Source organism: Nelumbo lutea, chromosome 8 (genome assembly GCF_056320005.1).
Source record: "Nelumbo lutea isolate HS-2025 chromosome 8, American lotus-T2T, whole genome shotgun sequence".
NCBI lineage: Eukaryota > Viridiplantae > Streptophyta > Magnoliopsida > Proteales > Nelumbonaceae > Nelumbo > Nelumbo lutea.
In genome coordinates, this window is record NC_142691.1 from 17,296,414 (window position 1) to 17,314,029 (window position 17,616).

A 17,616-nucleotide genomic window follows, 5' to 3' on the forward strand; every position below is an offset into this window, starting at 1 on the left:
TGAGAAACAACGAAGAAGATGTTCAAATGCACTCCATATAGATACAATAATCCTTCCAATGATGCCGATATCAATGATTTGGAGGTTCTCATGATCAGTTCACAGAAAAAGTCATATAATGCTGTTTCCAAAGGTACTAACCCCCTAAATTTGAGACAATTGAAGGGTTTGTTCTACTGTCTGAAGCGAGTAATGTGTTGTTTCTTAATCCTGCTTTAACATGGTGCAATTGATTTTGTGCTAATCTGGGAGGTTGGGAACAAGATGAATCAATCGTAGAAGTGGCGGAAAGAGAGACATCATGTTCTCGGCATTGGCAAATCCCTGGCTTTCCTAGACAAGTAGAACTAATCTCTTTTATTTGTTTATTGCAGAAAAGATTTGGTTCAGATTATGAGGAATATATGTATCCTTTGCGTGTCAAAAAGCTACTAGACAAATGGCCCGAGAAGAATGTACGCCAAAGAAAATGGGTATGTACAACCGGATGTGTTTGATATTTCGATGCTTGAAACAAACAAAATGAATTAAGTACTGATTTTGAGTTGAAATGTTCTATTTAGATGACTATGGATGAAGCCAAAAAAATCCTGCCCCGCATGCCTGGATGATTCAAGCTCTAGATGAATTGATGCTACGTCTACTGGTGACAAAGAGACACAACACAGAGCATAGAGACAAAGGAAACCTCAGAACATCAAATTGTATATGTTCAGTGATTTGGAAAAACCCATGAAAATTACTCGGGAAAAGAAAACATCAAATTGTACAATTCAACGCAATTTTTTTATTAAATGGAATTGGGTGATTCCATCAGAACCTTAAATTGTCATTAAAAGCATAATAATTTTTCTCTTGTGAAGTGAGTTGGTGGTGGATGAAAGAGGCACAGAGTTGCAGATGCTGGTCAATGTAGATTAATTCATGCACAAAGAATGAAAACAATTATAAACAAGCCTGAATTAAAACCATAATTAAGGAAGTACCAATTAAAGAGTATAAAAATTCAAGAAACTCAAAGAGTGTTATTAACTGATGCTTGTATACCCAGTCACAAGAAAATCATGGTTTCATACTAGCGTCTCTACTTCCATGATAGGACTTCAAAATATTTCTCCTTACATGGTGAGAAAAAGAGGATTATCATATTCTCAGCACCTCATAGTAACAATACAGGCAATTTGATTACTGTATGGGCATCCAATTTGAGTTGAGATCCTGACGCAGCATGGAAGCAATAACCGGGCTGGCTATGCAAGCACCGGCTAACCAAGCTTCTAGCGAAGCGAAAAAGAAAGAAAATCTCTAGGAGAGAGAAAAGGTGGCAAGAATTAAAGATAAAATCTGAAGTGTGTATTAACTAAAAAATAGCAGTATTTATAATATATCTGGAAATCATAGAATAACTAGGAAAGAAAACTATAGTTGATCTAAACATCTCAATCTCATAGCTGGATCGAACTCTTCTTGATCTTGCCTTGCTTTGATCGAAATCTTCTTTGACTTGATCTCCATCATCCGATCTCCCTGGATCTTATCCAGGCATGGGTTATCCTAATCTTGGTATGAATCTTGGATTATCTTAGATTTCCTTAAACCTTGGGATAATCTTGACTTAATCTTCCCGTGAATCTTGGGATAATATTGGATTCTTGGATTTTCTTGAGATAATCTTGAATTCTTGATTTATCCTTATCCTGCAAGCTTCCTATCCTATGAACTACCGCCCATATGGTGAGATGGGCCTTCCTGATGAGATGGGCCTCCATCATGATGAGATGGGCCTCCATCATTCTCCCCCACTTGGAAGGGACTCGACCCTGAGTCGTGGCTAGGATATGCAAGTGTCCCCCTAACACAGCGTGGACTCCCTGTTGAAAGTGAGCAGGATCAATAACTAACCCAGCTTCTGTTAGCATTTGTGCATAACCAAGTTCCTGAACACTTTGATGACTGACTACAGTGGAAGCCAAAGAAGAAAAGGAATATTACTGAACTTGTAATTGTTGTTGATTATGTTTCTGTATTTGGAGTTGTGCTTGTGGTATTTGAGAAATTTGTTGGGCAGACAAAATCTATGATTGTGTCTGTGTTTGGGCTTGAAGTTGCTGAACCAATGGCTTTTTCCGTTGATGTCGTTGCTCAAATAAGGTCAACTCCTCCGGTTTCTCCCACCAACTTTCACTAGTTACAGTGTTATAATGACACTTAAATCCTTCAGGCGATGTGTGCTCAATCCAATTACAAGTTAAAGGACCTGCTGTCTTTGTACTTGCATGAACAACTGAAGCAGCAGATGCAGTTGAAAGTGCCACTACAGCTTGGGAAGTTGCAGGAATGCTGCTTGCTGTCTGTGGTACAGTTCCAGTTCATTGAGGTTGTTGTTTACTAGCCTAGGAACTCTGCTGTTGTGTCAGATTTTGACTTGATGGCTGCATCAGATTCAAATGTTGTTGCAACTGGGGAGACAATTGTCATGATGACTGAGAGCTTGCCTGTGGAGTTTGCATATGTTGAGATAACATCTGAGAAAATTGAGCAGATGACTGTTGTAAAGGCTGAAGCAGGGGTTGCTAGATGGAAGGAGCAGACAACTGTTGTTGGCCTGCCATGGTAGAGACAACTTGCTTTTGTGAGTTCTGAGGGGTTTGTTGTACTACAGTAGAGCAGCTTTGCTGGACCTGAGGCTGAGAAATTGGTAGCTGACCACTCAATCCAAATGGTTGTTGCGATGGCAGAACTTGACTAAAGGATGGACTAGATAACCAACGGAACTTCCCATCCAAGTTGTACTGCTTTATGAGGCCATGCATCTTCTCAATCTCTTCTATTTCTTCCCTGTCGTTGGACTTCTTCACATCATTGTAACCAGCAACAACAACAAGGTTTTCCCGTTCCATTAGTCTAGAGTTCCTACCATAGAACTCACACAGACCTGTTATGTTTTTCATTCGGTCAAGCCTTGCCATGGAAAAGATAATGGGCTTTGAGTGATCTCTTAAAGTACCAATGCGTTCATCATTCTGCTCTAGGTCATATAAGAGCTTTTCAATTGAACCATGTAGAGCAGTGAGCCTCTTTTCTTTATCTGAGTATGGGAAGTAAATAGTCATATATGCTCCTGGAGAGACAATATTGAACTTCAGATCAAAAAATCAGTGCCATGGACAACTCGGTACAACCCTGGAAAAGTGAAAGAGGTGTGGCTCCCATACTACCCAACAGTATTTTTGGTTCTTGCAATCTCTTGGTATGTACTTGTGATGATAAAATCTTGTAGCTTAGCAGTAATTTCACTTGATACATCTTCTACGAATTTCTCCAGGTATGACCATACGTCAAACCTTGAGATCCATTTCCTGAGAATTCCTTTTGCAGTCCTAAAAGGCACCCGCAAAATATGCGTATTTCTTGTCCCACCGATCCTTTCCAAACATTGATGGCATGTTGTCCCATTTCGCTCCTTTGCCTTTGGAGCTTTGGGGGGATTTTTCTCTGCCATGGGTAGTAAGGTATAGCATATACGCTCTTTTTCGAGCTGGTATGTATTCTTCCTACCCAGGTGTTTGGCATCTGCATCAAACTACCAAGGCCTACCCAACAAAATATGGCAAGCATCCATATCCACAATATCACAATATACTTCACCATTGTACTTACCAATAGAAGATGGTACCTTGCAGCGTTCCTCCACTCGTACACCGCCTCCTTCCTTAATCCACCCAATTATGTATGGGTTTGGATGTTTTTCAAGAAGTAATTGTAACGTTTGTATGACATCCCTGCAAATAATATTTTCTTGACTACCACTATCAATAATCAGATCAAATAATTTACCCTTCATAATACATCTAGTATGGAACAATCTGTGCCTTTGAGAGGTATCTTGATTTTTTTTGGACAACATTAATTTTCTCACAACACAAGTATACTCTTCATGTTCGTATGAACCCTCTTCATCTTCCCCATCAGGTCAACAGTATACTTCATCCTCCACATCTTCTTCCTCCTCCCTTTTTACCATATTAACTGCCTTCCTTCTGGGATAGTCACTCGATCTATGCCCAACCTCATTACATTTAAAGCATTTAAAAGGAGCAGGCTTTGCATAGGGATTACTGGGTTTAGGAAGGTTGGAAGGGTTACCTCAAGTATGTCCTCTTGTGGTACCTTTACCGGCGTTAGCTGTACTTGCCGGGTGAAAAGGTTGTACTGCTGGGGCTGAATTGTTCCTGTCAACAGTTGCCGGTCTGCTGTCGCTCCTGCTGTACCGGCGATAATTATCACTACGTGCCTTGTTTTGGAACATCAATTCTGCTTTCAAAGATAGGTTCCTTGCTTCCTGCACACTAAGAACCATTTGTACACCAATTTTATCTTTGATGGACGGTCTCAAACAGCTCAGATAACAGACTGCCTACTGGTTATCACTTTCAGATAATTGATTTCTTTCAACTAATATCAAAAATTCAGATGTATATTCATTAACACTACAGGAACCCTGCGCACACTGTTGGTAAGATTCAAACATGTACTGTTCATAATCTAGGGGTAAAAATCTACCTCTTATAAGCTGTTTCATGCGCCTCCAGGTTCGAATAGGACCCCTTCCTTCTCTGATCCGGGTCTCTCTCAAGCGTTCCCACCAAATAGATGCGCCTCCCTTTAATAGGAAAGCTACCAGTTTTACCCTTTTTTCCTCTGGTATCTCCATGTACTCAAAGAAACGATCGACTTCTGTGATCCAATCTAGAAGTCCCTCTATGCCAAGATCTCCACTAAAAGTAAGAATGTCTACCTTGAGTTTAAATTCATCATTATTCCTACGGGGATTGAAATTACCTTGATTGTGCCAATTTCTGTCATTTTTGTTGTTGTCGGGAAGAACTGGAGCACCACCAAATTCTAACTCATCATCACTGTCGTCGTTAAGAACTGGACGTCAGAACGCAGCGTTGACGGGTTGCCTGTCGTGGTCGTCTCCTTCGATGGGATGTGGATTTTCCCGGTTCCATGGAATAACCTCCCATAACAAGGTTTGCAGTTGTTCAACCATCTCTGCCAACTGTTGTTCGATGTTACGTGTGGCCGTGCACTCTTCTTCGATTACTCTTCAAATAGCTGGGAACCCCTGATCTCCGTCACGGGGTGGGTTGCGACTGCTACAATCTAGGTTGGCCATCTGACTGGGCGAATTCCCTACTCTGATACCACCTGACGCAGCGTGGAAGCAATAACCGGGCTAGCTATGCAAGCACCGGCTAACCAAGCTTCTAGCGAAGCAAGAAAGAAAGAAAACCTCTAGGAGAGAGAAAAGGTGGCGAGAATTGAAGAGAAAATCTGAAGTGTGTATTAACTGGAAAATAACAATATTTATAATACATCTGGAAAATCATAGAATAACTAGGAAAGAAAACTGTAGTTGATCTAAACATCTCAATCTCATAGCTGGATCAAACTCTTCTTGATCTTGCCTTGCTTGAATCGAAATCTTCTTTGACTTGATCGCCACTGTCCGATCTCCCTGGATTTTATCTAGGCATGGGTTATCCTAATCTTGGTATGAATCTTGGATTATCTTGAACTCTTGGATTATCTTGGATTTCCTTAAATTTTGGGATAATCTTGACTTATCTTGAATCTTCCCTTGAATCTTGGGATAATATTGGATTCTTGGATTTTCTTGGGATAATCTTGAATTCTTGAATTATCTGAATTCTTTGATTTATCCTTATCCTGCAAGCTTCCTATCCTATGAACTACCGCCCATATGGTGAGATGGGCCTCCATCAGATCCGCTATACAAATTTGCTATGCACACAATCAGTATGTAGCAGAGTATCGGTTTTGCATGTTTGAAGGCGGTTCTCAATATGTTCCTCACAAAACACACCTCACATCATCATCACAGCATATTACAGTCATGCATTGAGAACATTTTTCCATGAATGACAAAAATACATATAATAAGATATTTCCAATAAACAACTTAAATTGCAATGAGATTGGTGTGAGGAGTGTTCTATGAGGAGCAAATTGGCTCTCTGTGCACCCTTGGGATGTGGTTGGCGCATTTGATGAATGCAACGCCAGGAGTCAATTTGAATTTCACACAGCACAGATGGAGTTTACATACCAGATTTGAGAATGATGAGATTCCTTGTAAGAGCATGCATGGGAATCCTGCTATATATCACGATTCAGGAATATCTATAAATTTAATATAAATGTAAATGTACTGAATATATTCCCAATGTGCGACTAGATATGTAAACAAATCCTTCATTTGAAGATCCAGGCTCAATTAGGCGCCTGTCCCAAAGTGATTGCATCCTATATAATAACGGTTGGTTGTGTACAGAAACCGTGTACACCAGATCTGGATGTCACCGAATTCATTTTATTGGCTCTTTCATGCCGGCCGGGGACCACCGACGCATAGAAATTAATTAGCAGTCAAACAGGAACATGCGAATGGCCATTGTAATTACCATATTTAATTTTTTTTTTTCATTTTCCTTAAAAGGTTGTGTTTGGTTTGAAGGAAAAAATAGGAAAAGGAAAGGAAAAATAGAAAAATCTTTATCGATTTTGTATGGATTTCCTATCTTTTCCTTCTAACCAATCATATCCTAAAAGTATTTTCAGAAAGTATCCAAACACAACTTTCTTATGTTCTAATATTTTGTATTCATGTCTTGGTTAGTGGGGACATGTATGAAGGTAAGAAAATGAATCTTATTGCCTAGTAAAAAATAGGGAAAATTCCTAATAGGTATCTTGTACTTTAGGTTGAGTGTCAATTTAGTACCTGAACTTTAAAATGTGACAATCAAGTACCCGAACTTTCATTTTTGCGACAATCTAGTACCTACCGTTAATAAACCGTCAGTTAAGTATATCATGTGACCTCATGTGCAATTTAAGACTTTTAAAAATGTCAAAACTACCCTTAGACATTGATCATCATCTTCTTTCTCAAAAAAATGAAAGAGAGTCCAAACACACTCTTCATCATCTTTTTTCTCAAGAAATTGAAGATCAGGTTCTGGGAACCCAAATCTCTTAATGGAGGTAAAGCCTCCATCCACCACCAGATAGATGTTATTTGCCACACCGAAGAATACTTGCACCAATGGCTCCAGCCATCGCCACCAAAGAAGCTTTTCATCAGTAGCCTAGTAATAAGCCCTTAACCTTACAATATTGGGATGCTTAACACTGTCCATCTTCTTCACAGAGAAGACAATAGATCTGAACCTGTTTGGTAAGTGTTAACACCATGTCAACAAGGAGCTAAGTTCGAAATAGTCTCCAGTACTAATAGCATGCAAAGTAGTTACTTCCTATTGGAAGATCAAAGATCGTAGCAAAAGAAATAGAAAAAGAAAAAGATTAAATCAAGGTATGCAATTAATAATCATCCTTTAGAATTGTTTTTGTGCTTCTATTTTAGGGAAATGGCTTGTAATCCATCGGAAATGCAAGAACCAAGCATCGATACCGACAAGCTTAGTTATGAGATATTCTCTATTATGGAAAGTAATTTTCTCTTCGGCCACGATGGTCAGAAACTCTAGATTCCCAAACAGATCGCTTCAGCCATAGAAACAAAATCTGAAACTACATCTCTAGGAACCACCGGTAACGGCGTGGGGGCGATCAAGAATTAGAGAGGTAAGGTCTGCATTCATAGCATTGATGGCGGAGGAATGAGAGGGATCCTCTCAAGAAAAGCCCTAGCTTACCTAGAACAAGCTCTCAAGACCAAATCCGGAAATGCAAACGCAAGAATAGCAGATTATTTTGATGTTGTCGCTGGTTCGGAGGGATTTTCTTGGCAATGCTCTTTGCCACCAAGGGTGATAACCAACCCATTCTCCAGGCAGAAGAGACATGAAAGTTCTTAGCAAAATAGGGGAAGCGTTTTTATCGATCTTCTTTTGGTTCATTCTCTGGCGGGGGTTATATACGGCGACAAGCTTAGTTATGAGGTGATCGACATATATATAGATCGAAGCTTACTGTCACCAGCAACTCTCCTTACCACATGCACCCTTCCATGTGCATGGATCGGTGTCATTTTCGTTCCAGTTGGAGAATGCCGAGACGTCTGACGTCTAGTCAAAGGCAAACTTCAAAGCCAGGAGGGAGAGATCGTCGGGGGATAGAGAGAAGAGTAGAAAGAGGTCACGTGAACGAAAGAAGATGAAAGGGACATGTGTTTTGGGCTATGTTTCATTTTCGTGAGAAAGAAGATGATTAATAGTATCCCTTTCATTGGCTTCTATTGAAGGGCATTTTTGTCTTTTTGCATGCCACTTAACGACTTGGTTAACGCCAAGTACTAGATTGTCACAAAAATGAAAGTTTGGGTACTAAATTGTCACATTTTAAAATTTGGATACTAAATTAACACTTGACATAAAAGTACAAGATACCTATCGGAAATTTTCCCTAAAAAATAAAATATACTTTGAAAAATCACATTGTCATGTTTGTCAAAGCTGTTAACTGGCTGAACCAATCCGCACTGAACTTGACTCATAAAGCGAATACATGCCACTGGTGAATGAATTAATTATGCCGCGCTTAGTAATTGTGGACATTAGTGGAAAGGTCAAATCGGATTCTTTTTCTTATTTACTTAAATATTGATAAATTATAGATAGCCACAGATACTTGCCACAGTGACACACAGACACTATATAATTTTTTTTTTTATACTCTTACATAAATTACATACATGGGTGGGTGCAAAAGCTTGTATTTTGTATGAATTTGTATATGTACTCTTTCTAGGCTCAGTTTGGGAAAAGTTAAAAGCAATTAAATTTGGTGCAAAATTTTGTATATGATATTTCTAAACTTTATATTTATAAGTATACATATTTATATTTACACTTTTCAAACTGAGAATTAATGTTTGTGATGAGTTTAAACATGAATTGCAAGTTTAGAGTCCACTTTTTTTACATTGATCAATACGAAATGTAAATGTTTTGCTATGCAAACATGTGGAATTCATGAAAAACACCCAACGCAACTCAATACACGTGTGTGAAAAGCACCCCCAATCCCTCTTAAGCATATTTTAATGTATGGGTGTATCTTCCTCCTATATGTCCCTATTCATTCCGATAGCAAGCTTAGAAATACTAGTCCATCTCTATTCCCAAACAATGTGGGACAAAAGGAGGGAGTTCAAGATTCTTGGAATTTGAATCTTCCCTCCAAAGAATAAGAATCCAACAGTTTCTTTCAACAAAGTTCATATTGGATAGAATGCGTTGAGAATGATTGATTTATCAATGCATTTGGTGCCTTGAAATGGTTATTTTCATCATTTTTGACAATGATTACCGTTAGCCTAATAGTTTTATTTTCACCACATTGAAAAGTAAAGGAATCATTTGCAACTGCGCAAGCCCAACACCTCATGCAGATGTTAGATCGAACATTGTGATTGATTGTGTAGATGGTTAGATAATTCACTTGTTTGACTGTTGGATATATTGGATTCTGATGTATATAATCTGATAATTAAATGAGTTTCCGAACACCAAAACCAATGTATCCAAGAGGTAAAACGAGAGAGAGCTTCACCAAATCATTTTAAGTTCAAGAGGATTATCAAAAATAATATATTACTCAGTCACTAACACTAGAATTCGACAAGCCTACGTGCTAGTTCCAGACTTCCTGCCATGGGAACAGTGGTGATTGGTGAAGCTCAGTGACTTGAATGGTAATTGTACGCTCTGCAAGCTTCTTTCATTAATGTGAGGCCTTAAAATTATTTGAATACGAACCCAATTAAATAAGCTTGCAGAGCGTACAAATTACCAACAAAGTCGCTGAGCTTCAACACTGTTTCCATGGCAGGATGACCTAAAGTTCAAGTAAGTGATCACCTTCACATACATATGTTTTTGCTTTCTAACCTTTTTAAACTTACTCGATCTGCTGTTTTATGACTGAACTCAGTCACTCACCTCTGTATTCATTCTCTCCTCTGTAACATTGGTTCATTTTGAGTGAGCACTAGTATGTCTCGTTCGCAGCTGATCACCCCAATCATGGTGATTTGGGTTTGTCTTTTCGTCGCTGCTTCACCTTTTGTAGATGCAGTTAGAAGATGCTTTTGGCTGGCCTGCGTAGATGCACCACCCCAGTATGAAATTCCCGGCGTTGTGATCACCATTCCCGGAAGGCACAACGGCGAGCCACCTGCTGCAGGAGTCAGAGTCCCCGGCATTGTCATTATTCCGGAGCCTTTGCCACCAGACGAGTCCCCTCCACTTTCGGATCTCCTACCACCACCACCACCCCTGCGGCTTCTGAGGCACCCATCACCACCACCTACTCCGCCTCCAATGTCTCTGCCACCGCCACCTCCAACCAATCTAACTGTCCCACCACCAAAGTAATATTGTAATAATCTTGGTAGACCTAATTATCTACATATGTAGATGTGATGTGCCAGTTATGTACTAATATTGGAAGGAATAATACTTGTTTGTTTTGTGTTGTGTTGTGGCTTGATATTATGAACACTTAAAAAGCTACATAATTTTATAGATATATAGTTTAGTTAGTAGAGATTTGGAAAGTAAAAATAAAAAAATAAAACAGTTTATGTTGAATTGCTGGGAAACTTTATACGTTGAAGTATTTGTTGCTGCCAAAAATGGGGCCGAGGGCAATAAAGGAATTTTGTTGGTATCCAAGGCCTAAGTAGGAGAAGAGTATACGTCAGAGCCCAAGGTGTTATTCTAGGGGCGGAGATTGCAACGGTCAAGTTAATCAAGTGCCAAAGAGGGGTCAGACTAGGCTCGAGACGAGGGTTCAGAGCTTAATTAGTCCTTTACAACTAAGGAGAGATCTCTCAAGATTCTGAATGCAAGAAAGCAAGATGTCTTTACTTTAAGATATCAACCCCTTTTATAGTTGATCTTGCTATGGAGTGGTTGGAGGCAATTAGAGATGTACGATCAAGATTTCATCTAGCCAATGCCATGAGACATGATCCGAGGCCTGCCAAATACACCTATCTCAATATTCATAATTAATAATAGGGTTGAATCAATTATGAAATGCCCAACCCAAATGTAATATAGGAGAGGAGTTTGGATCATCAACCGCTAACAAATTTTCCATTTTATATTTAGAGGCGGGTTCCCCTCATTATGAATATTTGATCATCCATTTACTAGCAAGTCTTCAATAGGTTAGGGAGATCTTTTAGCTTAAAGCATTGTTATTCATAGGATGCATGCCATAAAAGAAAGGTTTCAAATAAAGTTTTGAACTTAAGTATAGGATGAATTACTCAAACCTCATCCCGATGTTTATGATAAATAATAATTAATCTTCCTTGAATTTTGACCTCTCCAAAATCCTCGTCCCGAGTTTGGAGTAAACTTTATTGATTCCTTCTATTAATGTGGTGTTAGGAACTCCCGTGGAGTGCTCTAACACTCATCCTTAATTGCAAAAGTATCCTCAATCACCATCCTGACTTCTAGTATGAGTAGTGTACTCAAATAGATCAGCTAATAAGGCGGCCCATTCTTTAGCCAGGTTTGGACTGTCTTGTGCTTTAGTGTGTATCTGGTCATCTGTCCTTAGACTTCTTTAAGAAAATTGCTGAGATTTTTAATGAATGTTAGGCCTTCGGGCTCTTTTATCTTTTATTCAGAAAAAAAAAAAAACGATGTCATTCTCTTAAAGGATTTAAAATCCCCAATCTGCCCATGGGTGGTGTTGTATTAAAATATTATAGAAATGAAAAAAATAGATAATGGTGGAAAATTTAAAAATAAAAGATAATCAATAAAATGAAAATAAAGTGAAACAGAAAATAGAAAAAAAAAACAGTAGAATATAAATTAATAGAAAGAAAAAATAGTATAAAATAATCAAAATAATAAAAGAAAATTGTAAAGAAATAATAATAATAATAATAATAATAATAATAATAATAAAAAAATGTTCAGGAAATTATTCTTATGACAACCAAAATATAATAATGAAAAATAGTGAGTTTTTAATAAAATTATATAATAAAAAATAAAGTTAAGGTATCATTTTTCATAATAGATCTATTGTTGTGCAAAACCCAAAATATAGATTCGAATGACACCCAAAATTAAAAGAAAAACAGAGATAAAAAGAAGTAAATAAAGAAAACCACCTCACTCATAAAGAGAAGTAATATATTATTTACGTGGTTTAGCTTATAACCTACATCCACGGGAGAAGAAGGAGCAGAAATCCACTATGATATCAACAATGGAAAAGAATGCAGAGTTGTGCACTTACAACCTCACTCACAAAAGGGGAGAATCAATTTCTAATTTTTCTTATAAGGCTTTTTTTTTTTACTTTTTCATTGGTTTTATACCTGTACGTACTTATTATCATTATCTTCCGCTTAACAGTTCATCCATGTTTGAAACAGCCTTTTTCATGTGTTTCTTTCAAAGCTCAACCCCCAATTGAAGAATTGAAGTCAAGATGGAAATGAATATATATATATATATATAATGTTCAAGGAGAAAAATAATCAAACACCACATGAACAATAACAAACCAGAATTTTTGACATATATAACCTCTTTAATGTGATAAAGAGAAAAACTATAAGGTGCTAACCCAAAAATCTTCCACTATCAACAAGAATAATGAGATTACAATTTCATCTAGTTTCAATTATAGGATAGCAATTTCAAGAGATAAGAACCCTCTCTTGTGTTCATAAACAATAATAAAGCAAGATGTATTTAACCAACAAATTATGAGAAAGATCTCACCAAAACAAGGCTGCCAAAGCCCTATCGAAGATCATTGTTGAAGAGCCAAGAAAACCACCAAATACTTGATAGAATAAGTACAAACAACAATCAAAGCAATTGATTGAAAGTGCTTTTGTTCGCATAGCAAGAGGATTGAATCTCTTCTTCTCTTGTAAAAGAGGACTACTTTTCCCACTCTCTTTTTCTGTTATTTAATTTTTATTTTTTTTCTAAAAGAGGATACAAGTGAGTGTGTCAAGAATTCCAAGAGACTCTTCACTCCAAGAAAAATGAAGCTTATAAAAAAACCAAAGGGATAATTGAGAGTGGATCCCACTTTCCACTAACATAGAATCAAAACAAGACAATTAGTTTATTTCTCACTAATGAGAGAATACCCCCAAGAGGATTAAACTTTAGGGAAAATTCCCGATAAGTACCCTATACATTAGGTCGAGTGCCAATTGAGTACCCAAACTTTAAAAACACGATAATCTAAAAGCCGAATTTTCAAAATGCGACAATCTAATAGCCGTTAAGTAAAAAAAGACACAAATACCTTTCAAGTGTCATCTAATTGTCTTTATTAACTATCGTTCTTGAAACCTCTGGCCTCCCCCTCCCTCTTTTAAAATGACTTTAATTCTCTGAACCTCTTTTATAAGATCTACTAATTGTTACGGATGGATGTCCTCCGGGGTTTCCCGTAGAGGATCGATATCAAGTCACTGAAGCTTACCTGAACTGGAAAGTGCCCTGTGGACGTGAATCTTCAGTCTCTTGTGCTTGGGATTATCCACCTGAATGCCATTTATAGTCTTCTCGTCCCGACACCAAATCCAACAAGAATAATGCTCTACGCTCTGGTTATTAGAAGCTTCAAACGAATAAGCTTTGCAACCTCTGTTAACGCATTCCTGTCTGCACTCTGCCTCATTCTTAGCTTCAAACTTGCACGACTCTGCTTCCTTTCTTTACATTCAATATATTAAAAGGGGCGAAGTCTTGCCTCCATACCTCGTTATTTGTGATGGTTCTCGTTCACTCACATTTGATTTTCTTCTGTTACTTTTGGCCTTAATAACAAGTGCCCTCGAAGAAACTATTTCAACTGCATGACTGTTTAATAGAGGGGTCCAACGGCAGTTCACTTGACTTCGCAACTAACAAAAGCCTAGTATTCAATCTCCTTAAAATAGAATGATCTAAAACATTATAGAGGACTACAGCAGAGACGGGGCAAATGAGCATTGCTGCAATCGTCATGAAACCTGGGAATTGTAACGGAGGATCCAAACAGTTACTCTCAAGATCTCCAATGCGAGTTCAAATCTGCGTCCCACCCGCTCTCGCCCCACAAATGCCCCACACGCCCGTAGTGCGCCATCTGTCCCTTCACACGACTTCCGCTTGTAGCGCGTGCGGGGTTAACGAGACGTCCGTTAGCCCCTCCCGTTACCCCTCAAAACTCTCCTTCTTTAGCACCGGCGATCTACAACGACAACCGGCGGTATTCTCCGGTTCAACTTTTTCACATATTTTTTATTTTTTCCTTTTTTCTTCTGATATTTTTATTGTAGATCGCCGGTGCCGGAGAAAGAGAAGAGAACTCTGGCGAGAAGTGGGACCCAGCAATCAAATCTCTCTGTTTTCTCTTTTTTCTGTGTTAAATGTCACCAGCACAGCACACACACAGGCCAGAACTGCGCCGTCGTCGTCGTAGAAGTTTGGTTCTCTCTCTCTCTGGGAAACTTGAAACGCCGTGACTCTTGACTTTTCAATATTATCTCTGCAGAATCGAACACCAAATGAAGCTCTTTCTACTCTTCTTTCTCATTCTGCAGCTCCACGCCCTTAATCTTACCTTTTCTCTATCTCCCGACGGTCTCTCCCTTCTCGCTTTAGTCTGTCGTTAATCAAACGTCGCATGCCTCCGCCTTTTCCAACTGGAACGAACAGGACACTGACCCATGCAGCTGGTCCGGAATTTCTTGTATCAACGTTACTGGATTCTCCGGTCCTCGTGTCGTCGGAATCTCCCTCTCCGGACTGAATCTCCAAGGGCACATTCCGTCTGAGCTCGGTACTCTCGTCTTTCTTCGACGTCTCAACCTCCACGGCAACAGTTTTTACGGTTCTATACCCCTTCATCTCTTCAACGCTACGTCCCTCCGCAGCATCTTTCTTTACGGTAATAACCTCTCTGGTCCTCTTCCCCCTTCGACTTGCAATCTTCCTCGGCTTCAGAACCTCGATCTTTCTCAAAATTCGCTTTAAGGATCCATTCCCAGAGACCTGAGCAAATGCCGTCAGTTGCAGCGGCTTTCTTTACGGTAATAACCTCTCTGGTCCGCTTCTCCCTTCGACTTGCAATCTTCCTCGGCTTCAGAACCTCGATCTTTCTCAAAATTCGCTTTCAGGATCCATTCCCAGAGACCTGAGCAAATGCCGTCAGTTGCAGCGGCTTGTTCTGGTCAGGAACAAGTTTTCTGGAGAGATTCCGGATGGAATTTGGCCCAATCTGGAGAACTTGGTTAAGCTCGATCTGTCATTGAACGAATTCAATGGAACTATCCCGGCGGATCTTGGCGATTTGAAATCGCTCTCCAGAACTCTAAACCTGTCCTTCAATCATTTCTCCGGCGAGATTGCCGGTGACGGTGAACTTCGATTTGAGGCATAACAACCTCACCTGGTTTTCTGTGTATAAGGGTGCATTCCCAATTAAATTGTGACAGTTAGAATTTGGATAGCACTCCAACTCAAACATGCGAGCCATTTAAACGCCCCGTTTGCCTCTATTAGTTTTTTTAATAATACTTAAAAGTGAAAGAAAGGGTGAAAACCTTCCGCAACTACAAGACTATTCCATGACAAACTTTAATATTGTCTGTAAAATCCTAATCACTTTTTCTTAGCAGAGAATGAAGGAAAAACCAGAACTCCAAATAGAGAGATATACACTACATATCTCATGAAACATGGGATGAAGAAAATAGAAAAGTTTATTGTCAATGGGCACAAATCTATCACTCCATGAATGCCGATCTTCCACAGATGAAGACATTGCTATAGAAAACTATCAAGGGATTAGTGAAGCATATGAAATCTTGACTGATGAGTATTGAAAAACGAAAACAAAGAAAACGGTTACAAACCAAACCAGCTCTAACCTGGTGCCGATGCATTAATAAACGATTGCAGACCAAATAAGGGAGGAAGTCATTTGCAAGAAACTGTTTCAAGTGCCCATCATTTCTTACTCACTTCGGTACTCTGCCTTTTTCAAAACAATTGAAACCCATTATGAACTGGATTCGGTAATGACTCCCAAATTTATAAAATGTCAACTTTATTTTCTAATGATGATATTGAGAAAAAAATCTATCTTGAAGGTTTCTGAATCTTCACCTCAATCAATTGGATAGAGTATACACTATAAAGTCATAAAAACAACAAGATTTGCCGGTTTGTTGCTTCTGTTTTCATTTGCAGAATAAGAAACACTGAACGTTGACTTAGAAAAAGCAAGTTTACCATGGAGGAGCTATGCTAGCACTTCAATATAAACAATTCAACACCAGAACTGTTTTCCCCTGCAATTCGTTAATGGCATCTGCTCAATGAAAGGGCTAGGTCTAAACAGTTCTCTATATTTTTTATCGTTTGTCGAGCTGGGCGGTCCAATTATCTATTTCTATTCTTTCTTTTAAATTTTTAGTTTGAAAATTTTGAGATATTAAAAAAATGCAAACAGTCCCATTAAATGACTCCCACATATGACCTGGGATACCATGCGAAATCTGACATGTTTCAATGTAATTCAGTGCACCACAACACACATAACGAAGTGCAGGAAATCTGGACTCGAATCAGACAACGGTATTTGATACCAATCCAAAAAAAGGATTGAAAGCAAGTTTTGGGGGGTAATGGGTCCGTTAGCCCCTCGTGCCCTACATGCGGAAGCCGTGTGAAGGGACAGATGGCGCACTACAGGCGTGTGGGACATTTGTGGGGGCGAGAGCGGGTAGGGCACAGATTTGAATTCCTCCTGTGCACCCATGGAATGAAACTGTTGATCTGAGCCAAGGCTCTTAAGGATACCAGTATGCGCTGATTCCAACTCAATGCACAATGCTCTGCAAATGTGATATTTCAGAGCTTTCACCATTCAACAACTCTAAGTCAATTTTACAAGAATGCTCACCAGAGACCTCCATCTTCATCAATATTTTCAGAAATTCGATAGTTCTAGTTATATGATTAAAATGGTAATAGGAGACCAAATAGTCTATCCGACTTGCAACAACGAATTTCCATTGTAAAATTCAAGTATAACCCATCTTTACTCTTTGAGTTCGCAACTGAATTTCAACAAACAAGAAAAAAAAATGAACGAACTTTTTTCCATTAAAAATCCTTAACCATAGCATGAAAAAAACAACTACAAACAAGGCCAATAAGCCAAAGTTCCCCAACAACAAAACGTATACGAGTCCAAATTAGTTTCCTCTGTAAATCAAAGGGAGGAACGTATTCTCATTCTCTTCTCCTCCTCCTCTTCCTCCTAACGTCAGGTAATCCAAGAGCATAGCGGTGGTGTTAGTGGTTGCAGTTGCGACCTTTCTAAACCAAACTACTTTTCCTTCACTATCTAAAATCTGGTGGTTTCCGTCCCAGGCCATGGTAAACACTCCATTACTATTTGGAATTGGGTGGTCTCTGTTGGCGACCCACACAAGCGTTTGAGGAGACACACCATGATACTAAATCCCCAAACCGGTTGTTGGTAGAATTATTTCGAGTGAAAAACCCC

General features: G+C 38.9%; 3 long non-coding RNA genes across 3 annotated transcripts; 2 read left to right on the plus strand and 1 right to left on the minus strand.

Annotated features, from left to right (window-relative positions):
- Positions 1-826, plus strand: LOC148843058 (uncharacterized). Its single transcript, XR_016102879.1, has 3 exons — positions 1-133; positions 375-473; positions 564-826. It is a non-coding gene; the product is annotated as an uncharacterized LOC148843058 (long non-coding RNA).
- Positions 827-9,818: 8,992 nt separating this feature from the next.
- LOC148843059 (uncharacterized) lies at positions 9,819-10,532 on the plus strand. The gene is made up of 2 exons (XR_016103629.1): positions 9,819-9,902; positions 10,065-10,532. It is a non-coding gene; the product is annotated as an uncharacterized LOC148843059 (long non-coding RNA).
- Positions 10,533-13,304: 2,772 nt separating this feature from the next.
- Positions 13,305-16,337, minus strand: LOC148843060 (uncharacterized). The gene is made up of 3 exons (XR_016103132.1): positions 16,209-16,337; positions 15,971-16,073; positions 13,305-15,497 (listed from the first exon to the last, which is right to left on the minus strand). It is a non-coding gene; the product is annotated as an uncharacterized LOC148843060 (long non-coding RNA).
- Between the last annotated feature and the right edge of the window lie 1,279 nt (positions 16,338-17,616).